Source organism: Tamandua tetradactyla, chromosome 17, assembly GCF_023851605.1.
Source record: "Tamandua tetradactyla isolate mTamTet1 chromosome 17, mTamTet1.pri, whole genome shotgun sequence".
Classification (NCBI taxonomy): domain Eukaryota; kingdom Metazoa; phylum Chordata; class Mammalia; order Pilosa; family Myrmecophagidae; genus Tamandua; species Tamandua tetradactyla.
This window is the reverse complement of record NC_135343.1, coordinates 23,068,087-23,094,836: the sequence shown is the minus strand read 5'-3', so window position 1 is coordinate 23,094,836 and position 26,750 is coordinate 23,068,087. Positions and strand designations below refer to the sequence as shown.

The following is a 26,750-nucleotide window of genomic DNA, read 5'->3' as shown; positions in this document are numbered from 1 at the left end:
GCAAAAGACTAAGTCCAGTCAAATTCAAAGGGCTTTTTTTTTTTTTTTTTGCATGGGCAGGCACCGGATATCAATCAAACCTGGGTCTCCGGCATGGCAGGCGAGAACTCTGACTGCTGAGCCACTGTGGCCCACCCTTTCCTTTTATTTCCAAATACTTTGACAGATAGTACCTGCATATTCCTTGCACTGCTTCTAGCTGACAGCCAGAAGATGGTATTTTTTCTGATTCGTTTATCAGTAGATCCTAGAACTGCAGTTACTCCTTCTGGGATGGGAGTGAACCACAGAGAGCTTTGCCTCCTGTAGCTTTCAGCCAGATTTCTGCAAGCACAAGCCTTGGACAATGATAAGGACAATTGTTTCTACCCTTTTTACTGTTTCCTTCAGGAAAGCAATTAAATAATATCATATTACAATTTTCTTTTATCTTGTCTGAGAGACCAGTTTATCCCTAATCATTCCTGTTCATCCTCTCTCTCTTTCTCTCTCTCTCTCTCATACCAGACAAGCAAGTATAAATTTTTAAGAGGGCTTTTCCCCAAAGTGATTCTCGAAGGCTAGTCAGTGGATCAGCAGCATCAATATCACCTGGGAACTTGTTAAGCAATGCAATTTTTCAAGCCCCTTCCTGGACTTTCTGAATGAGAAACTCTGGGGTTGGGACCCAACAATTTGTGTTTCACAATCCCTTCACGTGCTTCTGATGCCCACTGGAGTTTGAAAACCACTGCTTTCAAGACAGCTTACTCATATGCTCATCAAAAACCACCTTTCAAAGGTCTTTAAGATGCTGCACATTTCTTCCCCATTAGCATAGGTTTGGAAATGTTCCCCCAAATCTTGGTAGGCCTTGCTTAAGATGAATAGACATATAACTGAAAAATTAAGACCTAACAAATGATTATGATTACTGAATCATTATATAGATTGTATTCTTCTGCCTGTTGAGAATAGGCAGAAGATAATACCTGAAATTACTGTGACTCTGCTAGTGTCACCCTTGTGTATACCCATGTGTGTACACCCTTGAGTATACACCCTTGTGTATATTTACTATTATAATGTTATTATACCCAGGCTCAACCTTGTTTACAGTCATTATTGTAATGGTTATTCTAGCCTAGTCTCAGCCTTGTGTATACTTACTCCTGTAATGATTGTTATGGCCTAGTCTCAGCCCTTTTTACAGTTATTATATTGGTAACAACTTCATCCCCCCACACCCCTGCCCTTGTTTGAATCCATAAAAAGCCTGAACTTAGACTCAGGGAGATAGGTATTGGGGCTGATGGGCCATCTGATCTCTGGCTTCTCCCATAGCAATCAACTCTTTTTCTCTTTGAAAGCTGGTGTCATAGATGGGCTGTTACCCTGAATTTGTTCAGTATCAGAGACTGTCTGTTCTTCCATAAGACATGACTACTGTTACATGACAGCATTAGGGCAGGTTCCATGTAATAGAGTTTGTAAAGGGTCTCCTATCATTTTATTTCAAAAGCTTATTTTGAGTAATTAGTGCTTGGCATGTAGTAGGCTTTTAATAAATGATAGTGATCATTAGCATTATTATTTTTTTTGGTGAAACTAATACATTTTATTTAACACAGTACAACTAACATATTATCATTGCAACATGCAATCAATAAAAACAAGTATTCCGAACACATTTCACATTTCTTTTTTTTTCATATTAAGTCTTTGAAGCCCTATGTTTATTTTATATTTAGAGTACTCTCAGTTTAGACTAACCACATTGCAAGTGTTCAGTAGCCACATATGGATAGAGGCTTTGTATTGAATAGTACAGTTCTAAAGAGTCTTTGTCAAAGATTTTATAAGCTACAAAACAATAAAGTTCCAGGTCCCTCCCATTATTTGCAGCCACTTTCAATGCAAGTATAACTATTTTTAAGCTAGTCATATATACTGTATTTTATAACTTCATATCCTTTCTATATAAATTACCTATTATTTATAGTCACTGCTCATGAATTTGTGGAATGAGAAGATAAGATGTGCTCCAAAATTCAAAAAGCTTAAAAATCAGACTGATGTTCATGCTTTTGTCTGATCCAGAGGTAAATACGTATTTAGCAGCTTCTGAAAGAATTATCGTTGCATTTTTTAATTGCATGATAACCAGAAATATACTTCCCTTTATTTACAAAATTTTGTTTTTGTTTCAACCCATTCTTTTTGTTTGTTATAGCTAGCACAGTACCTGGGTAATTGTTGGTGTTCCACAAATATTTCTTGAATGTGTGAATGATGAATGCATGGATCCAAATGTCTAATGAAAGGAAAATATATATCTGCCCTTTAGTGACTCTCTAAAGCCTGTTTTTTGTCTCCTTTTAACCCAAGAAACCCCTGGCCTTTGCATGTGTGCTCTTTGAGTAAGACAGGTGGCACCTCTGCACAGCAGAGACCCACAAATACTAATCTGCTGATTGTGCACCAAGATTTATGTAGATGACCTGCACACCCATCTGCATACAGCAATCTCAGGCTTGACATTTCAGCCTGAAGTGGTGCAGGATTTTTAAATGCTGGTGATATTAAGACAAAAATTTCCCATTTCCTAGGCTCACTGTGGTGTCGTAGGATTTTATTGCACATAGACCCTAAACTCCTAAAAGGATTTGATGGGTCAGCAATATTTTACAGTTTATCTAAGTCCGGCTAGGTTTCTATAGTAAATTTGGCCACTATCCAGCCCGATAAAAAATCAGCCCAATGCTATTCATTTGGAAATCACAATAATAGGAAGAGTAGGGCTGGGGAAAGGAGAAACTAAGTTTATGATTCAGTTTGAAGAAAACGTCAAGTTGTTTTCAGATATTTTTAAAAGAATCCCTGTGTCACAGACTTTTAAATTAAGTCTCAAAGGGCATGGCCATTTAAAACTCCATTTTTAAATAGTAGTGTACTGATATACATTGAAACTCTGGGTGTGAAAGGAGACAACAGTACGTGTCCTTCACTCTCTAAATGCAGTTTAAGTTGTGATTTTGTTTCCCTCGCTGATTCCAAAGCAGATTGGCATGGAAACTGATATAGTTTAAAACACACACATGTCCACTCAGCTAATTAACATATTTGAAAGTGTCTTCAAGACCTTTATTTGGGGCTGCACTCAGGAAGCAGCCCAGACCTGAAATCACTGTGGTAGTGTAATTATTTATCTGAGACATTAAAAAGGCTAGAGGTCTTCTTCATAATCACTTCAGGAAAGTTCATCTGATAAAACAGATTACTCTCCTTGTAGTTAGCTCACTGTTCTTTGAATACCTTAGAAGGAAGATATTATTGAAACTCCTGTGTGTTTATTATACACCCTCCCATAGCCTACCACAGCTAAAATTCAGTACTATTAAAAATCAGATTCTTCTTTATAAACAATGTGATTATTTTCTTCACAGTTTTTCTCATCTCTGCGTCTTTCCGTTCTCCAGAATTATAGAAATGTTCAACTGTACCACTCTAATTTGAAACCCCAGGTTCTATGATATTCTGAGGGTTCTTTCCATGTACCACAGGCAAATGAGTCTGTGTTATTCCTGTCAGGCAGCATTGTCCATGTGATATTGGAAGAGGACGTGGGTTTTGGAGACAGGTATACCTGGCACAAATCCTGGATCGCCTTTTCTTGCTTGATCTGAGGCAGGTTTCCATTTCTAATCTGTGGTTTCCTCGTCTGTAAAGCGGATGTTCCTATCCACCACTAAGTATTGTTCTTAGTAGTAATTGAAAACATATGTGCCTAGTGCCTAGCCCAGTGCCTCGCTGATAATGGTGCTCAATAATGGTGGTTCATTATTGCTTATTTCAGCATAGAAGGGACCTGAGGATCAGAAACTGTAAGTAAGTTACCCGGTCTTGCAAAGAAAATGGACCTGAAAACAATTTGCAGGTGTCTAGTACTCCTAACCCAGTCGGGGACTTACTTAAACACTAAATGCGATCTTTAACAGGACACTTTATGCTGAGGCAAATGTTATCTATAAAATCAAAGACTGAACAACACTGATTTCTTAACAGAGGCAGGTCCATGGAGAGGCTTCAGGCTGTTAATGAATCCACCAACAGTTTGATCTCTGAATTGGGCTTCCTATCAAGGAGAGAGTACACTTCACTCAGTACTTCATCTCAGAAAAATTGATTCCTGGACAGCCATTTTCCGGGTCCCCATATAAATCATTATTGCTTTGAAACTTTGCCAGGTGAGTTTTATTCTAAATAAAATTGTTGCAATTTATATCTAAAGATTTTAATGCAAATATCATACTCAGAAGCCTATTTCTGATAGGCTTTCTTGATATTTCAATCTGATTTCTGATTTTAAAACCTGAAATTTTTAGATATCATATGGCTTGGACTTAAGAAGCCTGCATAGTATCTCTCAAGTTATAATAGAATGATTTCCAAATACGTAATGTGGCTCCATGACCTTAGCAAGGGATTCTATTTGTGTGTGTGCGGCCTATTGATATGTGGTGTTTGGGTTCTCTTTTTCTTCAAGAATTCATTATTTCCAAGCCAAGTATTGCTATTAATTGCAAACTGTAAAATAAATTGCATCTTGTGTTTGAGTGGAGAAAGCTCTTTCTCAACTCAAGTGAAAATCTCAAAATTCAGATTTTTTGCAACAAAAGAGTCTAGGTTTGATTCAGATAGCAGCCGTTCAAGCTTGAAAAGGAGTTAGCACAGATGTCCTTGAGAATGGTTGCACCCAAACACTGAAACAATGGCTGCTGCTTCTTACACTGGTGCTTTGTTCATCAAAGCCTCTTAGAAATTTTGTAAAGATACAGTGTTTAAAAAAGTATTAATTTTCTTTATTTATATCTTTATTGGCAATGCCTGATGATGAATATGTAGAGCTTAATTCAACATTAAGCTGTCAGCCAGCCTTTTGAGACTTACCCACAAACAATGAAACATTTGGCTCCGAAGTTTGCCTTAATCCATTCAAGAAAAAAGTATCTATGTTAGGCCTTCGCCAGTTTTAGATGTGGGAGAAAGAAAATGCCTGCTCATCAATAAAATGCTGATATCTTACTCTGGATATCTGATACCCAGATGCAAACATATAGATATAAAAGAGAACAATATTTGTAGTAGATTATGTTACAACATGTGGTTTAAGCACTCATCATCCAGGACTCTTATAGAATGATTAACATCATTGCTAGGCTTTGGTCTGAATTCCCTTCCATTGTCCATTTTTATCTATATAGATTAAGTCTTTTATGTGGCAGTAGTACCACACAGTAAATGAAATGGAATATGGTGGCTGAGTGCCTGGGTGGATGGGCAAAAAGAGATTCCTGGAGAAAATAGACCTTGACCTAAGCCTTGAAGAATTGCAGACTCATGGGGAATGATGAACCACTCTGCAGATAAGCTCATGGATTTGTATATCTTTTTCAAAGATGTTAGTCTCTGAGAGTACACTTCTAAAACTTAGATGTCAACTGCCTCTTCAGTTTTCTCTTTAAGCTCCCTAAACAAAATCCGGTTCCACAAAAGCATCAATGAACCACGTGCAATTCACCGATAATCTTCCTTTAGAAAAGGGAAAGGTGGGGCATATTTCGTACTCAAATTAACTACATTAAAAATATTTCTCCATGTATCTATTTATCAAAGATTTTTCCAAGGTAGGCAATAACCTGCTGTGTTTTTGTTGACCTCTCTACCATGTATTTCCTCAGCCAAGTTCTTTTATCCCTCCTAAATTTATCCTGGCAACATAAAATTTCCACCCTTTCTTAAAATTGACACAGAAGGTATATAGGCTCAACTTTTACTGGGAAGTAAATTTATCAAAATATTCTCTCAACCAAGTGTCTAAAATGTTCTCCATATCATCCAATATATATCCAACTAAAAAAGAAAGTAGTACTGAAGAAAAATCAGTTTTAGAATATACAATGATGCAACTGTTTAGCCAACTTTGCCTAAAAGTAGTTTTACAAGACCAACTCTTGATAGCAGTGTAAAAAGGCAGTTGTCTACTATGGTGTCTGGCACTGGGTGTAGCAATTATTGTGAGAATGGGATTGACTACAGAGTTCCCTGGGAAAAACTCATGATTTCTCAAATGTCTAAATTAGTCATGCTATAGGAATTCTTGTGTGGAAACTGGGTTTTGAAGTGAAAGAAGTTGTAAATCACAATTCTGAAATACCAGGTGACAAAGATAAGCTCAGAGTGCATTATTTACCTCCACTTTTAGCTTGCTGGGGACAGTAACAGGACCTGATGTCTGCTCCTGTCATCCTTGTGTACTTACCCATAGCCGCCATACTTGAGTGCATCTCTACCTATGTCAGCCAGGCTGATTTCTAGATTGGCAATGCCTGCTGAGTGCTTTACTGTCTGAAACACAGCATTCAGCCCGATGGCCAGATACTGAGTGATAAGACCATTGTGGGAGGACATGATTCCTTCAACACTTTCTTCAGTAAGATAGGCTCTAGCAAGCGTGTGTCCAGAGCAGTGTTTCTAGACTTGGAACTCACAGTTATTGATGAAATTCTCACTGGCACTTACTGCCAGCTCTTACACCCTGAGCAGCTCATCACAGGCAAGGAAGATGTTACCAGTAATCATGCCTACAGGCGCTACACCATTGACAAAGAGATCATTGACCTTGTCTTGGATGGAATTTGCAAGTTTCAGGGCTTCTTGGTCCTGCAAAGCTTTGGTGGGGGAACAGGTTTTGGGTTCACCTCTCTGCTGATAGAACATCTCTCAGTTGTTTATGGCAAGAAGTCCAAACTGGAGTTCTCCATTTATGCACGCCTCCAGGTTTCCACAGCTGTAGTTGAGTTCTACAACTGCATTCACACCACCCACACCACCCTGGATCACTTAGATTGTGTCTTTATGGTAGACAATGAGGCCATCAATGACATCTGTTGTAAGGACCTTGATATTGAGTGCCCAATCTATACCAACTCTAAATGCCCTATATAGCCAGATTTTGCCCTCCTTCACTGCTTCCCCCAGGCTCAATGATGCCTTGAATGTTGATCTGACAGAGTTCCAGACCAACTTGGTGCCCTGTTCCTGCAGCCACTTTCCACTGGCCACATTTGCCCCCGTCATCTCTACTGAGAAAGCTGACCATGAACACCTTTCTGTAGCAGAGATTGCCAGTGCTTGCTCTGAGCCAGTCAACCAGATGGTGAAATGTGACTCTCACGATGGTAAATACATGGCTTGCTGCCTGTTGTACTGTGGCAACATGGTTTCCAAAGATGTCAGTGCTGATGCCACTATCATGACCAAGTGCAGCATGTAGTGTCCCACTGGCTTAACGTTGGCGTTAACTAGCAGCCTCCCATCGTGGGACCTGATAGAGACCCAGACAAGGTCCAGCGAGCTGTTTGTGCTGAGCAACACCACAGCCATTGCTGAGGCCTGGGATCGCCTGGGCCACAAGTTTGACTTGAGGTATGCCAAGCGTGCCTTTGTTCAGTGGTATGTGGGTGAGGGGATGGAGGAAGCAGGGTTTTCTGAGACCCGTGAGGACATGGCTCCCTTGAGAAAGAGTATGAGAAGGTTGGTGTGGATTGTGTTGAAGGAGAAGGCGAGGAAGAAGGAGAAGAATATTAATACCCAGTTCCCTGGGCCCTACAGAAGGTCACATGACAGGTACTTGAGCTTCTACGCTAGCTAACAGGCATTTAAGCTCTGGTTAGATTGTTTTTCAATCTAAGTTGTGATCATGTCTTATTTTTCCATGTGTACCTGTAAAGTTTTCCATCATGACTCAAAGTAGAGTTTTAAGAAAAAAATAAAAGATAAATTGAGGCATTTAAAAAATATTGTCAACATTTATTTGAGCAACAAAAATTCACAATTTGCCCAACTCCAAACCCAAAGTCCTTAGGAGGCTAAGAGCTCTGCTTAGGGAGTGGAAAGGGGAAGCTTATATAGATAGGTAAATGCCAGAAGGAGGTGAGGAAATGTTCAGATTGGCTGACATTAAGTTTATATTTTACAAAGTGTGGGAAGCAGATGTGCTTTAATTAGTATAGTGGGGTCCATTCTGATAAGCTAGACCAAAATTGGTTTATTGCCAGCTGTTGCTTATCTGTAGTTCTGTAGTATACATTTCCTTGTTCCATTTTCTCAGAAAGCCCCTGCAGGTCAATTGTTTTTGTCTTCTGGAAAATCTTTCTCAGAAAGGGGTCCCTCTGGCAATGCCCAATTCAGGAGAACATTTTATTTTACTTGGCAAAAGGGATGCTAATACCCTCAGAGGAAACTTAAATGAATTAAAACACAAAAGCGATTAATTTAAATATCATAGAATACTCTTCAAATTATGACACTTGCTTAAGATAATATTTCGAGAAGTTAAAAAGAAATTCTTTATGTACACTTGTCTTGATTCAAAATTTTGGTGCAAAAACATCGATAACATACAGATTAGTAGATTTATTCTGACTTTTAAACCTAGGAGAAGTCTGAAATTCTTTCACTGAATAGATTATTCCTTATCTCAGCTTCTCTCTTGGAGTCGTTGTGATAGACTACAATAAATTAGAAAAACAGGTAAGAAGATATCTTCAGATTGAGAGGGAAATCTGTTTTCTTAAGTTGTTTTAAAAATGCCACACATAAATTTATGGGACTGCAAGCAGCCTGAGCAGATTCCTTAGTCCTTCTTTTGTCTTCAAGTTGTACCTGAATAGTACTCATCAGGCCAGAAACCATCTTTTTTTTTTTTTTTTTTTTTTTTTTAAGTGAGAATTCCCCCCAAAGTCCTCCTTTATAATTGGATCCAAAAGCTCATGTTATCAGCCTGTTCTTCCCAGAACTCGACCTAAATGTGTGGCTGAAGCTCATTATCTCTCATCTATCCTCAGGGAAAACTGAGAACAACCATTGTCCTCCTTATAATTACAATGGTCCCTAATGTAAGGCATTCTTAGAGACCAAAGCTTCCCACAAGGTAAAAAAAAAAGACCACTCACGATCAGATGAACTGTTGCTCGTTGTCAGGCAGTGTTCTTGCCTTCAGGCTAGTCTGGGTGTGCATATAAAATACGAGTCAGGTGAGAAGTCACTTTTTTAAAGTTCAGACAGCACAAGAAATCGTTGAGCATACGTGTGGAGCGTGTGCAAAGGGAACCGTATCATTAGGAGCGTTTAAAATAGCAAAATATTAAATAACAATAAATTCTTGTTAATATAATCTGCAGCACTGTATATGCAGTTCACATAAATGTCCATTCTTCCTTTATTTTTGCTAAGCTGTTTAAAGAAGAAAATGTACATAATATGGCATATTAGAACCATATAAGAATTGAAGTAAGAATATCTATGTTCTAACCTGGGCTCTTTGATATGATTTTAGAAAAGTTTCTTAATCTCTGTAAACCATGCTTTCTTTGCATGTAAAATGTAGATAATAAACCCTTCTTTGCAGATTTGTCTTGAGAGTGAAGTCAAATAATGATTAAAGTACATCACTTGGTGTGTTCAATGGACATGGGATTTTTAATGAAGATCAGTTCTCTTCTTAAACATTAAGGAAAATAATTTGGTTGTTTGTTTAAAGTAGAAATAATTTATTTTAAATTCTCAAGAAATTTTTTTCCTAATTAGTATCCTTCTGCCCAGACAAGCTTTGAGGTCACCCACCTTCCTTTCAATGTTTTGACAACAATGACTGAATTAATCAACCTCTGGCCATTAGGAATCTGAGGCCAAGTGTTCTAGTTTGCTATCTGCTGGAATGTGATATGCCAGTAACAGAATGGCTTTTAAAAAGAGGAATTTGATAAATTGCTAGTTTACGATTCTAAGGCCAAGAAACTGTACCAATTTAAAACAAGTCTATAGAAATGTCCAATCTAAGGCATCTAGGGAAAGATACCTTGGTTCAAGAAAGCTGATGATGTTCAGGGTTTTTCTCTCTCTGCTGGAAGGGCACAGCTTTCTCTTCCAGCTTCTTGTTTCATGAAACTCCCCAGGAGGCATTTTCCTTCTTCATCTTCTACATCTCCAAAAGTCACTGGCTGGTGGATTCCATGCTTCATGGTTCTGTGGCATTCTGCAGCTTTCTCCAAAATACTTCTTTTTTATAGGATTCCAATAATCCAATTAAGACTCACACAGAATGGGTGGAGACCTGTCTCCATGTAATCAAGTTTAATACCCACATTTGATTGAGTCACATCTCCGAGGAGATAACCTAATCAAGCTTCCAACCTATAGTACTGAATAGGAATTAGAAGAAATGGCTGCCTTTACAAAATGGGTCTAGGATTAAAACATGACTTTTCTAGAGTGCATAAATCCTTTCAAACCAGCACACCTAGAGAAGTCATGTCATTGTTTTAAGGAAGCATGGTGTGCTGGAAAGCCTGTGGGTTTTGGAAACAGACCTGAACTTGAACTGTAACTGTGCCTAAAATCATTTGACTGTTCTGAGTCTCAATATTCTTTTTGGTACAATATAGATAGTTTCAAACTGAAGAATTTTTTGTGAAGAATAATTTAGTAATATATGACTTAGGGAAGTAATTACCAAAGTAACATATTCCCCACAACCTATCCTGAACACTTCCCTGCTCCCTATATTCCTATCCACAACAAACTTCTTCCCAGTCACACACTGCTGATTTTTGGGTAATTAACCCCATGCATATAGAGAGGGTGTGTGAACTGGACCTGGGCAACTAGTATAAGAATAATTTGGGGAGATTTCTTGAAACAGAGGTTTCTTGACCTACCCCCACATATACTTAATTCACATCTCCGAAGGAGGGGCCTGTAGTCTGTTAAATATCTTTCTGATGCTTAGTTAAATTTGAAAAGAAAAAAAAAACTGCCCTGGCCCATTGCTTTTTCATCGACTCCCATTGCACAATTATTGGAAAACCCAATAAAAATACTCTTATAGTTGTAAAAATATTATATTTCCAAGTCCCTTGTGCCTGCATCAGCCTTAGAGCAGAATTCCAAATGGGGAAGAAAACTGCAGGTATCACACCATTTACAGAAACCTCTTAAAGCTGTCAGGAAGAATGACTGTCAAGTTGGACCAAGTAAGATTTGAATGGTAGTCAGAAAAGCAAAAGGCCCTGGGCTATTCTGCCAAGGTACCAAGTCCCATTTTCCTCGCACTGTAATAAGTTTTCAGTGAGACAATTTGGAAAAACCAGTCTGTTCTTTGAAATGAAGTGTAGTTTGAAATATGTAAGACAATGCAGACTATTTTTATTCAGAATGTACTCTACTGAATGTAGTGTACTAGAGTGCAAAACAAGACATACACTCGGCTTCTGATGTTAGGTTTCCATTGGATGTTTTTTTTGGGGGGGGGGTGTGCATGGTCTGGGAATCGAACCCAGGTTACCTGCATGAAAGGTGAACATTCTACCACTGAACCACCCATGCACCCTCCATTGGGTTTTATTATTTATTTTTTCCTTTACACTTATCTGTGGTTTTCAACATTTGGATATGCTAAGATACTGGAGCAGAAGTTACATGAAGCTGCATTAATATAGAAGAGATAGTTGTGTTCTTACTTCTTTTTGGTCAGTTTAAGTGAATGACAATTTTAACTTCTGATAATAAAAAAAAAAAGCCAATGCTTATATATATAGTTTTTTTACCTTTTTGAAATCTAATATAGTATTGTAATAAATGACAATATTGAAATGTGGGATGAAGAAACAATTTTCAAAGTTATTCATATAATACACTCCTGGGTCTCTCAGTAATCTCAAACGTGTCTTTTGCCAATGAGGATTTTGCTGAAGTTTCAGATTCAAAATTTAATCATCATTTAAAGTAAAAAAAAATTGCACTCAGTGGGAAAATTTCATTAAAAACATTATTCTGGAAAAATTTACAGCCTGAATAAAACACTGAAGTTAGGTATAGTTTACAAAGTACAGGTTATAAAATTAACATGTTTTCAGGAAGTTCTTATACTCTTTTCTTTTTAATTATGAGATTTTCTCATTATGCTGTTCTATTTAAGCCTCACTATAATTGACTTGCAAATTAAAATAACAGTGACAAATACAGATTAGGGTGCCTGTGTTTATGAATGACTATTTGTATAGAGAACCTCTTTGAGCAATTTATCTAGTGAGGGATATGCTTGGTTGCAAAGAAAATTAAACATCTGAGTTGCAGTGCAGATGTGAAAGAGATTTGTTCCTTGAGCCTAGAGTCCTAATCATATGAATGCATGTTATGTCTTCCAGCTCCACTTTTCTCTGGTCCTATTCCTTACATGAAGCTAAGACATGAATTAAGTTAGATTTCCATAAAAGGCATTTTATATATAACTCACAAAACATCTTCCCAATAAGCTACACTCTACCTTGCAAGTTCAGAAGAGCCTAAATGAAACTTGTGATGCATTGATAACAGAGAAATTTCAGTGGCCTGTTCCACTTCAAATAATAGCAAAGTGAGCCGTCGGAGGACCTGGGTGTGAAGGGTTCTTTCTCTCTGTGCAACCATATCATGTTATTATGCCACTTTCATGCAGATTTCCATTATAAAATGCTCACTGGTATTCTACTGTGAAATTGTTCTGTGCAGTAAGAAATTGAAGAAATATGAGCATACAAAGTGTTTAAAAGTATCCTTTGTGCAAGTAGTCAACACATACAATCAAAGACAGTCCTAAAACAATAGAGAGGAGGAAGATCATTTTGAAGCATTTATTTTTCAGAGAACCACAGCTCTTATATGTGTCACAATATCTTCCTGGGTTTCGATGGTTTTCAATAGTGAACACTAAGAATCAAAGTGGGTTTACTAAGAGCAAGCCAGATGAGGCTAATAAGTGTTTTTTTTGGAGAAAAGTTTGGAGATTAACAGGTAATATAATAAATAATCATCTTACTAGCACAGCACTTCACGAGACCTTTTATGAAATTCTTAGATGGCGAGATGAATGAACAATATGACAGATAAAGCAGTGATAATAATATGCATAATTCTGTTATTAATACATAATGTTATTTTTAAAAAAATTCATATTCATGATATTAATTTTCTTTAAAATATTATTAAAAGGTAAAAAAAATGACTCCTTAAAAATTGTTAAGCAAACTTACCAGGGTAGTGTGTAGATATGAGTAAGAAATTGGATTGTATAACTTCTGAAGATTTTTTCAACTATGAAATTTTATGAAAAATATATATAACCAACCTTTGCTTTAAACATATAAATGGAATTCAAAAGGATTAAGTTGCTAAAGGTTTTGGACCAGGACCTATGCCTTTGTGGCAGTCAAAGGCATGGCAGAATAGGCCCATCTGTTGGAATCTGAGCAAATAGGTAAATATATATTTTAGTCATATATATTTTAGTCATAAATGATTTTAATTGTGTTGGTGAAGCAACAAAAGAAAATTTAATAAGAAGTACATCAAAAAAAAAAGAAAAGAAAAAAGCACATCAACGGCTCTTCACAGTTCAATTGGCCATGAGTGAAGAAAGAATCATTTTCATTCTTTCTCTCTTTTTTTTTTTTTTTAACATGGACAGGCACCAGGAATCGAACCTGGGTCCTCAGGCATGGCAGGCAAGCGTTCTTGCCTGCTGAGCCACCATGGCCTGCCCTCATTTCCATTCTTGATTGGAGTTGCTTCCTTTGTACCTTATCTGTGTGTATTATTCTAGAATCCATTTAAGAAGACATTTCAAATGTTATTTTGTAAAACCACCATATGGGGCCTAAGGCCTCTTGCCTGATCATATCCCATTGAGCCAGTTGTCTCTTCTGGCTAACATTCTATTCACCTTTCATTTCTTTATCTCATGGATATCAAGAACTTGGCTCATTTTCTTGCCTTCTGGCTATAACCATCTGCCCTTCCACCTGGATTCCTTGCCCTATGGACCATCCCTAACACAGTTTACCAATTTCTCCTTCAATCTACTCCTTCTGAAAAGACATTCCAAACTCTCTAAGGTGTTTCTGTTGTCATTGCCAATAAAAAGCATGGATAGGAGTTTTAGTCTTAACAAAGTTTCTTTTCTCTTTAAAAAGTATTAGAAAATAATTTAAGCTACTTAAAGCAAAAATTGTGAATTATGAGGACATAAGTGTATTTGACAAAGTGCAAGTATCTTTGCAAAGGCCTGGAACAAGGCACTAGAAAAGAGACTAGAATCTTGGGCTCTGATGCTCCTATCCTCTGTCTCTTTCTGCTATTTGCATCTCTTTTATGTTTTTCTGCATGTCCGTTTTCTCTGGATAAATGTTCATTGCTCAAGAATGACTTCACTTAAGTACAAACAAATAACCAATCTCAGTTCTTTGAAAATCATATCTGCCAGCTTGATGTACAGGAGTAGCTGGGATGAGGCACAGGATACAGACATGGCAGCCGAGTGGTTTATCTTATGGTTGGGGAGAGGGAACGATTTTCAGAGAAAAGAAGTCATTGCAGCTAGACAGACAACTTTCACTATCCAGATTAATACAACTAATAAAGCAATAGGGAATGCAATATGTTTTAAAGCTCAAAAATAGCATATTTGTTGTTTATCTAGATTTTTTTCTCAGCTTGGTATTCAAAGACTAGTAACATCTCACTCTTCTGTTGTTCAAATTGAGCTAATTATAAATGGATCTTGAAACCAATCTCACCCTCTTTTTAAAATTTTTTAAACTTTTATTTTGAAATACTCAAATTTACAAGACAATTACAAAAATAATACGTATCCCTTACAGAGAATTTCAAAATACCGTTATGTCCCCAGATATCCAGATATACCAATTTTAATATCATGCCACATTTTCCAAATAATTTATTTATCCATTTATCTTTCAATCTATCCGTCCATCTATGTCTGTCTAAGTGTGTAAATTGTATATATCATGCCACTAGAAAACAATACCACCATGTACATTTCTTAAGAACAAGGATATTCAGTTATGTAACTACTTTAAGTACAGTTATCAGTTAAAAATATTTAACATTGATATAAAGCTTATAGTCTATTTTCCAGGTTTCACATAGATCCAAATAATTTTTTAGCCTTTTTCCCTCCCTTATTGGATCACTTCCAGGACCACATATGCATGAATTGTCATTGTCTCTTTAGTTGCTCCTTTTTTTTTTTAATTGTGGGAACATATATACAACATAAATTTTCTCATCTCTGTAACTCCCGATCATAACTTTCAGTGGAACTCATCACATTTACAGTGTTGCAAACCCTCACCACTTTCCGTTACTAAAATTTTCCCATTGCCCCAAGCAGAAACTTTATACTCATTTTGCATTAACTCCCCATTTGCCGGGTAACTCCCTACCTGGCAACCTATGTTCTATTTTTTATCTCAATGAGCTTTGCATAGTCTCTGTATTTTCTTTAAAATTAACCATGGGGCGTGAATTAACGTCCTAAATTGATAATAATCTTTGTTTGCTTTGATACCAATTTAACTTCAATAGTATATACATACTATGTTCCTATAACCTTCTGCCCCTCCCACCTTTATGTAGTTCTTGTCACAAATTATATGTTTGTATGTTGTAAGTCCAAAATCACTTAGATCTCATTATAGTTTATGTATTTGCTTTTAGATCCTGTAGGAAGTAATAAAATGGAGTTACAATTAAAAAATACAATTAAAAAATACATTTATATTTACCCATGTTTTTATTTTACCAGAGATCTTTATTTCTTTAAGTGACTTCAATCTATTGTTTATTGTCCTTTCCTTCCAACCTGCAGAACTCTCTTTAGTATCTCTTGTAGAGTCCATCTAGTGGTGAGAACTTCTTCAAGTTTTGGTTATCTGGGCATGTCTTAATCTCTCACTCATTTTTGAAAGACAGTTTTGCCAGATATAAAATTCTTAGTTGGTAATCTTTTGCCTTTAGCATTTTAAATATGTCATCCCACTGCCTTCTTGCCTCCATAGATTCCAGTGAGAATTGGGCATTTAATCTTACTGAGGACCTTTGTTCAAGACATACTCTATCTCTCTTGAGCTTTCAGAATTCACCCTTTTTACTTGGCATTAGACAGTTTGATTAAAATGTGTTATGTTGTGGGTCTATTGAAGTTTATCTTTTTTGTAGTTTATTGAGTGCTTGGGTGTGTATATTTATGTCTTTCATTAAATTTGGGAAATTTTTAGTCATTATTTCTTTGAATATTCTCTCTGCCCCTTTGTCTCTTTCTTCTTCTGGGACACCCACAATATGTGTATTAGTATGCTTAATGGTAGCTTATAAGTTCCTTGGCTCTGATCACTTTTCTTCATTCTTTTTTTCTTTCTTCTCCTCAGACTGGATAATTTCATTGGTCTTATCTTTTAAGTCCACTGATTCTTTCACCTGCCAGATCCAATCTGCTGGTTTTTTTGTTTTTGTTTTCTGTTTTTTTGTTTTTTTGCATGGGCAGGCACCGGGAATCGAACCCGGGTTCTCTGGCATGGCAGGCAAACATTCTTGCCTGCTGAGCCACCGTGGCCTGCCCTAAGCCACTGTGGCCTGCCCCCAATCTACTGTTGAGCCCTTCTGTGGAATTTTTAATTTCTCTTACTGTGGTCGTCAGCTCTGTTTGGTTCCTTTTCATAATTTTCATCTCTTTATTGATATTCCCTTTATTTTCATTTTCCTGATTTTCTTTAGTTCTTTGTCCATGTTTCCCTTAAGCTCTCTGAGCATTTTTAGAACCATTTTAAAAATGTCTTTGTCTGGTGTGTTTTCCTCATTGATGGTTTCCAGGTCCAGTTTTCCTCATTGATGGTTTCTAATGCTTTAATCACTTACTTTGACTTAGACCATTGCTTCCTGTTTCTTTATATGTTTTGTAATATTTTGTTGAAACCTGGATATTTTGCTTTTTTAGGATATTATCACTGGAGTTTAGACTCTTAGGTATCTGTTCTTTAAAACTTGTATCAAGCTAGTATTATGACAGAGCATTCCTTGAATGTCAGAAACTAACCAAAAAGGAAAAAAAAAGAAAGAAGTTAAAAAAAGAAAACATCTTTCATGGTCTTTCCAGATTGACCTATGCAAGTGTTCTCCTTCAGAGTTTATCCATTCAGTGATTTTAAGGGATATCTCAATGTCAAAGCTTTGAAACCTACCTGATCCTTCCTGCACGTTGTATCTTGTCTTAGGCATGTATGTGTGGCCCTAGGAATTCCTCCATTTACATGAATAGAAGTGATGCTCTTCCCTAGGAAACAGTTTCTATATTCTATAACCATCAATCCCTTGACGCAGGTAGACATGACTTGACTGCTTTTCCTCAGTGTTCTTTAGAAGTGCTCTTGTGACATACCTTCTACATGTAGGGCAAGTTCTCAGACAATGAGCCTGCAGTGAGTGTCCAGGTTCAGTCCCTCAGACAACCACCAGAGAGATTGAGCCAGACATACATGCTCCAGTATGTGTGTGAGAGTTACTCTGCTTCCTCCAAAAATAGTATCAAGTACCTATACGGGGGGTGCAGGCCAGCTCTGTGTAGAGCTGGTAAGGGAATAAGTTTGGGCGCCACAAGTTCCTACCACTTTATAAAAAATAAAAAATTCTTTATTAGAGAAATTGTGGATTTACAGAAAAATTCTACATGAAATACAGGATCCCTGTATACCACCTGTATTAGTCAGGGTTCTCTAGAGAAACAGAACCAACAGGAGATGTCAGTAAATGAGATTTTATAAAAGTGTCTCATGCAACTGTGGGGATGCATAAGTCCAAATTCCATAGGGCAGGCCACAAGCTGATAGCTCCAATGAAGGTCTTCAGTGAATCTCCCAGAAGAGGCTGATTGGCTGAAGCAGAGAGAGATATTTTCTCTTCTGTCTTCTCCTTTAAAGCCTTCGGCTGATTAGATTTAATGTCACTAATTGCAGAAGACACTCCCCTTGGCCAACTGCAGATATGATTAGCCATGAATGCAATCAACATGCAGATAATTTAATAAACCAGCCACAAAATGTCTTTACAGTAACGGTTAGGCCAGTGCTTGCTTGAGCAGACAACTAGGCACCATCACCTGGTCAAGTTGACATGTGAACCCAACCATAAACCACCCCACCAACAATACCTTATACTGATGTGGAACATTTCTTACAGTTGGGTGATTGCAGTTTTACAGTTGTACTATTAAAGTGCATGGCTTAATTTAGACTTTACTGTTTATGTAGTATGGTTCCATGTTGTGTTTTGTTTTATTTATTCTGTTATTATATATACGATTTAACATTTCCCCTTTTAATCATATTTAGTGTATGTGTTGTTAATTGCATTCACAATGTTGGGTTACCATTACCACCATCTATAACCAAAACATTTCCATCATTACTAGTTTTCAGGTTGCGTTTTTCTTTACTTGGCACTTGTGGTGTTACTGCAATCCATTACCTGTTTTCTAGAGCTTTGAGAAAAATATTTCTGCTAGTTCTTGCTGGTTGTCCAAAGCTTCTGCTGGGGGACAGAGCCCTGAAGTTTCTGACATCTTCATCAGGACCAGCACCCTTTTTTGTAATCATGACGCATTTGGTCCTGTTAATCCTCTTGGGGCAGGAAACAATGGATACCAGCTGGCTACCTGGTAGACTCGTGTTCCTCAGATCTTCAGTGCATACATTTTTATCTTTGGAAAACATCTCCCTTGTTATTACTATGTTTCATAAATTCAGTCCATTAGAGTAGTTCTTTTAATTTTTTTCCTTTAAATTCTAAATTTTAGTGTTTAGAAAGATAGTAAGAAAAATTGATACTATTAGAAAGAATAACATTCTATCCCTGCTTCAATCCATTATAAATAACAATAATCATTTTCAGAAGAAAATCAGTGGAAATTTTCCAGGCAATCACATTTAGAAGGTTTTATTTTCAAGGGAAGATGTACTAGCTGGGAAAGTTCTTTTTTTCTCAGCAAAACAAAATCTGTTGTTATTGAGTGTGTTTTTGGTCTGTTCCATTTTAGATGCCCTCTGCCAGTGATTTTCACAACTCAGATGTGTGGGAGAAAAAACAGTTTAGTTTGTTCTTTAATATTGATTTTTTAAATAATGTGCTAGTTTACTAACCAAATAAAAAAATGGCCCATTAAGCCTAAAGGTGATAAATCCTGTCAAAGGACAGAGTTTAAAATTACATTCTTCACATCAAAAGAACATCTTTTAGTCCATGTAGGAAAGTAGGTTTCAATTTATGCATGGAATCAGATAGAATAGCACCAAATGCCTAAAATGTAGTTTGAGAAGCATTCTAAGCCAACTCTGACAGAAACAGAAAAAAAAAAGAATCAAAATAGTCATTAGAAGTGACTGCCTTGGGTACAGTTTGCATGTATTTGTCATCTGTAACCTGGTCCAGTTTTCTGGGCTCCTGAGAAGGAAAATCATGTGACTACCTAGGAAACTATTACTGATTGCTTCCTTGTCCCTTAGTACCTTTCTAAAAGCAATTGGGGGGAGTAGTAAAAATATGTACCTTCTTCAAAACTTAAAATTGAGAGATGTGATGTAGAATATGTATTGTGTTGCATATATGTGTATGTTTCTCTGTGTGTTGGATAAAGTGGAAGGGATAAAAAGAGGAAGATATGGGATATGTTAACCAAGGACTTTCCAGAAAGACTCAAGTCATTTATTTCGAGTAGTTATAGGATTTTACATTCTGTCTGGTTCATCAAAATTAACACTAAGGAAGCAAGAAAATTTATAAGATAGTGTAAAATTAAATTCTGAGTGATACAATGCAGACTGCACATACGGTAGCATTTCAGAGAGGCTGAAAATCAAGAGTTTGTGTGATCAACAGAGTTTTCTGGAGGAGGAAAAATTGGAGTTGATTTTCGAAGAATCTTATGCAGTAACTGGAGAGACAGACATTTCCATCAAGAAGAGCACAGTGAGTGCTGACAGGTAGGAGAGAGTAAGTGCTGCACATGGGGACCATCTGAGACTTTTGATTGTTAAAATAAGTCCCTTCCTCCGTTTTAGGTCAATTTCAACATTCTCCCCTCCTTCCTTCCTGTAAATCCCAGGTGTTGGGTGTTTTGTTCTCTTTAAAGATTCCCCTTTGCACACTAAGCACTGGGATTCTTTTCCTCCCAGACTGTGCAAGAGGAAACAGACAACCCTGCCATTTTCCTGCTTCCTAAAACAAGCCTTGGTAGATTTTCCCTACTAGGTGTTTCTTCTTAATTACTTTAGGAGCTAAGAGACATAACAAATATGGGGAAATTCAAAATGAAATTACAGAAAGCCCTCTAATCCCTAGTTCCTGAATCCCTTCTGGTATGATAACTGGAATCCTGCAGGATTTTTCCTTCAGGATTTTATTTCAATACTCTCTAGCCCTCAACTTTCCTTCAGATCTTCTCCCACCCCTAAAATATTAAGTGAAAAGCTAACCAGCTACTTGCTCATCAAGGCTGAACATTAGGGACCAGTTCTTCTCAATAATGTTACTAGCATTTCTGAAGATATGCACAATAGGTGGTAACTGTGATCCAATGGAATGGCCTCCCCAGTGGTTGCAAGGATTGGGAGGAGAAAGAAGCTGGGGACCTGGAGCTATGTCTCTGTAATCTATCCTAGATAGGAATCCAGGTCCTTTCACCTACTTGCTCTGTGGCTTTGACAGATTATACATTCCCTCTGTTCTAGTTTGCTAGCTGCTGGAATGCAGTATACCAGAAAGGGAATGGCTTTTTAAAAAGGAGAATTTATTAAGTTGCAAGTTTACAGTTTTAAGGCCATGAAAAATGTCCAAATTAAAGCACGGATATAGAAATGTCCAATCTAAGGTATCCAGGGAAAGATACCTTAGTTCCAGAAAGCTGATTAAGTTCAGGGTTTCTCTCTCAACTGGAAAGGCACACAGCAAACATGGCAACATTTGCTAGCTTTCTCTCCAAAGTTCTTATTACATGAATTTCCAGGGAGTGTTTTCCTTCTTCATCTCCAAAGATCTCTGGTTACACGGGTCCTGTGTCTCTTGATTCTCAAGCTTTTTTCAAAATGCTTCCTCTTTTAAAGGATTCCAGTAAACTAATCAAGACCCACCTGGAATGGATGGTGTCACATCTCCCTCTAATCCAAGGTTAATACCCACAATGGGATGAGTTACATCTCCATAGAGATAATCTAATCATGTTTCCAACCTATAGTCCAGAATAGGAATTAAAAGAATAAGCTGCCTCCACAAAATTGTATTAGGACTATGACATGGCTTTTCTAGGTTACATAAATCCTTTCAAACTAGCACGTTCTCTAAACCTCAGCTTTCTGATTTATATTAAAATGAGCGAATCATAAATGAAATTATGTAATCATAAATGAAGTTAGTTATTTTTTGCCTTAAATTGTTTGATGATCAAGTCATTTGGAGAATTCAGCGGCACAGCTGTTGCTGGAGGGCCATCCTTCCTTCTTTCTTTCCTTCTTTCCTCCCTCCCTCCCTTCTTCCTTCCCTCTGTCCCTCCCTCCTTCTCTCCCTCCCACCCACCCTTCCTCTATACCTCCATTCCTTTCCTTTCCCTTCCTCTATTCCTCCCTCCCTCCTTCCCTCTTTTCCTCCCTCCCTACATCCCTCCATTCCTCTGTTCCTCCCTTCCTTTCTTCCTTCCCTCCTTTCCTATTCTGTTTTTTAGACCGCCTTTTAGGGTGTGAGATTTATCCTCAGCATAGTTCTGAAAATGTACATGGGTATTCTAAAGGGTACAGAAATTTCTCAGAAATGTTAAGACAAATGCAGTTGCTAGAGCTAAATATACCATAGAATTCATATCTTAAAAGCAAGAATAAAAGAATTCGTTACTTGTAGACCCAGGAGTCATTAACTGGCTAGTGCAGTAGATTGATTTGAGCAAATTGATTTGAGTGAGGAATATTCCTTCTCTTCAAGTCCTCATGCTTGACATTTTAAGAGTAACGATTCAAGACAGAGCTACGAAAGCTTCAGTTGGTGAAATGTTGGTAAGTCCATATACGTTTTATTGATGCTCTAAAATCAAAACAAAACAAAAAAACGTGATTGTGGGTAGAAGTCATCTGTGGTTCTGAAAAAAAAAATTTGTGGATTTACTGACTAAATCAATGAATATTTATATTGAAGTCAGGTCCACAGACCTGCTCTTTTCCTCACCCATACCTCCTACAGCTATTCACTGACTGTTTGATACAAGAAATTTTAATGTGAAAAACAACACTGAAGCCTTAATCTTTAAGACCAGTCAGCATTATTAAAATAGGCTATTACCAGTTGATTGTAAACTAAAAATTCATGTGCTGTGCCATTCTTAAACGGTCATCACTTTTGTCAGTCTGCCAAAGTGAGTGTTCACATCAATTTCCTATTATTTTTCTCTAAAATACAAAATCCTTTTATTTTCCTTCTAGCTGCTGTCCAAGCAAAGATTTATACCAGGTATGTTCATGGGGAAGAGTAGGGGGTGGGCAGGAAGGCAGTGCATGTTGGAATTAATTTGGGAAATTCAGAAAAATTTTCAACCAACATATTTCATCCCTTCATGCCTCACCATTTTGTAATCTGTAATATTTATTGAGCATTTACTATGTCCCGGGAACTATTCTTTGTGCTTGTAATAGAAAAGTTGATGGGTGGCAAAATCACTAATTTCCTGAAATTTTCAAAGGGAGGACAAGAGTTAGCAAATAATGAAATGATCAAGGTAATTTTAGATGGTGAAAAGTGCCATGAAGAAAGTCAACCAACATGTTTCAACACAGGGTGACTGGGTCTGAGAATTTCAGTTTGTATAGTCAGGGAACATCCCTTAATCTGTCTGAATCACTGCTTTCTTTGGAAAATACCAGATAAAATTGATGTGTGAATTAAAAGTGATAATGTATTTTAATTACCAGGCTCATAATATGTGTTCAAGAAAGAGTAGGTGATTACTAAATGGTAGTTAGTTTTCTAATGGTTTTCTGGCTTGACCCCCCTGCCCAATGGATGAAGATAATGGCTGAAATTAATCCCTGGCCCCATCCAAAATAAAAGACTCTCTTCTCAAAGGCAGATTAGTTGAGGATAAATAAACCACAATAGGAGATGAATACGTTTACTACAAAGTTATTTTATTAGTTTGCATCCCATGCTGTTCCCTCAGGCCCGGGGCAGTCTGGTGTAAAAAAGTGATTTACTGAGTATTTGGTTATTGGAGAGCCTCAAGTGGAAGGATAAGTACCTTTCAAGAGGAATTATAATAACATGATTTTCACCTTTTAATAGAACTGTCTTCTCCCATAATTCTACACTCTATTTTTGGTGCAAAATGGATGATGTTGAAAGCAGTTTCCTCACAAACCAGCAATACAACCTTACTGTGTTAAGGGAGAAATGCCACCTAGAGAGGGCTTTAGCAGGATCCCAGAGGTGGAAAGGCAAGGTCAAAACAAATTGGGAATTAAAATTTGATTTAAGGTAGGTCTTTCAATTCAGAGGCTTGATTAGGATTGAGTATAGATCATGATGTACCAGTTTAGAATTGGTAGAAACAGTGCTGCGAGGATTTTGAGGGAGGCGTTCCAAAGAATCTTAAAGCAGAAACTGTCTATTGGTACTTCCAAACCAGTATAAGTGATTTGGTTTCTCTCTATTAAATGTCGAGGTGATAGGGATCATGATAAAATTGCTGTAACAGAAACTATTTTCTCAACCACTTTGGAGGCTATTGTCATAAATTATTTTTATAATTAATAGTTGATTGTGAATTAAGTAATCATAGACAAACTGATCAAACTACATAAACTGGCATGAAGTTACTCCTAGGGGTAGAGCAAATAAATTTTCAGTTATAAAACAAATCTTTCCAATGCCAGTGCCTTCCTGCATTTATTTTCTACTATGTAATTTTGACTGGGATCCCCATAAATTGTTGGTGCTAGCTTATCCAGTATTTTGTATTTACTCAGGGAGTTAAATTCAAAGACTCTTAATATAAAACGTGATTTATTAGAGTTGTCTTGTATCCTGAAAGTCAATTTTAGAAATTGTCTGAGAGCTAGACGGCTTCAAAATTTGTGTTTCCTTTCATTAAGTGTTTGAGTATGTTTTTCTTTTGGCCCCTCACTGGCCCCATATACAGAAATATAAACATGTATCAGTGATCCAAATCAGACTATATACAATAATAAAAGCCATTTGAAGGGAATAATTGTGGCAGGACCAAGTTGCAGATGTTGAGCTTGTGGAATTTGATTGATGAGCATTTTTTCTGATGATAGGAAGCCTGTTCACTCCCAGATAAGGTGCCCAGACAGACAATCACAGGGCAGTAGACCTAAATGGTCTCTGTAAGTGGAGGCTGTATCCAACTGGAGGCTAAAAGAACTGAAAAATTTAGCCAAATTAGTTATTTGAGACTATATGGTAAAACTGAAAAATTCCTGGTATATCATATGTTTGTTGATTAATGTAAACCAAGTTTGGTCAATGAGACTTAGTTGTGTCAACACATAGAGAGAATTTGTTTCTTCTAGAAATACAAAGGATTTATTTTCCTAAATGGGCTGTACTTCATCAAATTAAATACCAAAACATGCTTTCTAGAGTTAATAAGTAGTTTTGCAACACAACAGCTAGAAATGGATGCCAAGAAAAGCTGAAGACCTCAAGGAATAATTTGTGGCAATTTCTCGAAACCTTTGGGTTACAGGGATTATAGGATTTTTTTTTCCCAAGAAATAACAAAGATGTTCGATGTATTTATTTTATAACTGCCAACTAAGCAATAAATTGTGCTTAGTTTTAAAAAAACTATTGACATTTGTCTTGCCAGCAGATATTAATTTGAGGTAAATGTCCTGTGACAAATGTAGGTCACTTATATAACAAAAATAGAGGGATTTTAGTAATGATAAAATGTATGCATATATGTAATTTATGTCACATTTTGACAGTGACCTCTTCCTTGGGTTGATTCTGATGAAGAATAGAAAATGCTTAAACAGAATCAATTAAATAGAGGCAAGCATGGGCATGAATGTGGTAATTAATTTGATTTCTGTAAGTAGCTTCCTAATAAATGGAGATAGGAAAATCCTATTATGTCTGAAATTTTCAAATTCCTTCAATAATAAAGCTGTGTCATATTCATGACACATACTGATGTATGGAGATAAATTGCCTGCCACTCGATGTGGAAGATACTGCTTGAGTTGTACATTAGATGCATATTAAATTGTGTAGAAACCCACATTTAGTCTGTCTATTTCCTCTAGGTAATGTAGCTCATTCATAATGTCATTTTCTTGAATGGGCTGAAGTAGCTAAATGTGTATAGAAGTTATTTATACATTAGCATGATATGTAAAACATCACTGTTTGCCTCTTTGCAAAGGGGCATAGGCAGAATTGTCAGGGCTGAATGTATGCAAACTCTAAAAGTAATTCCAGTTCTGCATAGCATTTCTTCTTGAATTTGGAACCTGTATCTGGAGAAAAACAAGTAAAAGCTACGCTTCTGAGATGAAGTCTTCACTCCTCCTGACAACCTGCTTATATAGATTGGATGGGCCAACCCAATATGGAAGGCTCCAGTGTTACTTCTCAAAATGAGCAAAGATTGCACCCTGAAGTCCCTTCTTAGATAGACTCTCAGATGATTAACCTGAGATTTCTGTACAGGGAATGATTTTTGTGAGTCACCCACTTCTAACATGGATATGATGCAGCCTACTTATTGTGGGAAGAATTTTAATTGTCAGTGTTGTCCCTGTTCAGTGTGGAACATGTAATTCATTCACATGCTATCTAAAGTTGCACAAGGCATGGGAAAGAGCAAGCGCCCCATCTGATAAGGACATAACAAGTGTGTAATTGAAATTGCTCTTCCAGGGAAGCTGTGATTTGTTTTTCCTTTAGGCCCTCAACCCTCAGCGTGAGCTACCTTCCATTGTCATAATCTTTCTGTACCATCTGGACGTTGGTCTCAGCGGTGAAATGAAAGACAAGGGAAATAGAAAATAAAACTTATATAGTGAGAGAAAACTGTTATTGTTGATGTGAATCATAAGTATCTCTTTTGAGCTCTTCACCTAAGGATAGCCCAGCATCAATCTTGGTCTTAAAATTTTGTAATTGTTGCTAATACTTCAGCACAAGAAGGTTAAATTCTTTAACAAAGGACAGTGATGAGACCTGAGAGGATATTCACTTTTTACTCATTCATTCAACAAATATCCATGTCTAGTACGTAGAGATAACATTCTAAGTAGTGTGACATCATAATTATCATTCAATCTGAGATACCATAAGAGTGAAAGGAAAAGCTGTAACAGTTACACTAGGATAAGGGGACATATAAATTATTCCCATCTGAGGCAAACTGGGAAGTACGATACTCTTTTATTTCTTGGCAACTAAAAAATGCAGCCAGAACTTAAAGCATACGCCGCACCTTCATACTATATTCGTTTTACCTAATTTTATTTGGAGAAGTTGTAAGTTTACAGAAAAACTTTGCATAAAATAGAGTTCCCATATCCCCCCCTATTATTAATATTTAGCATTATTGAGGTACATGTGCTACAATTGATGAAAGTACATTTTAATAATTGCACTATTAACTATAGTCCAGGGTTGTGGTTTATATTAGGGCTCATGGTTTGTGTTGCATATTTCTGTTTTCTTTTTAAATTTTATTCTAGTAACATATATACACACTGAAATTTCCCCTTTTAACATTCAAATCTATAATATGTATATATAAATTTATAAATTATATATTATAA

General features: G+C 36.9%; 1 protein-coding gene, 1 long non-coding RNA gene and 1 pseudogene across 18 annotated transcripts in view; all 3 read left to right on the top strand.

Moving 5' to 3' along the window:
• NRXN1 (neurexin 1) overlaps nucleotides 1-26,750 on the top strand; it is a 1,149,661-nt gene that overhangs the window by 187,728 nt on the left and 935,183 nt on the right. The window lies entirely within an intron of this gene.
• On the top strand, nucleotides 1,168-26,750 carry LOC143660811 (uncharacterized). The gene is made up of 3 exons (XR_013164260.1): nucleotides 1,168-4,226; nucleotides 19,807-19,910; nucleotides 22,392-26,750. It is a non-coding gene; the product is annotated as an uncharacterized LOC143660811 (long non-coding RNA).
• Nucleotides 4,224-8,721, top strand: LOC143660809 (tubulin alpha-1B chain-like; annotated as a pseudogene).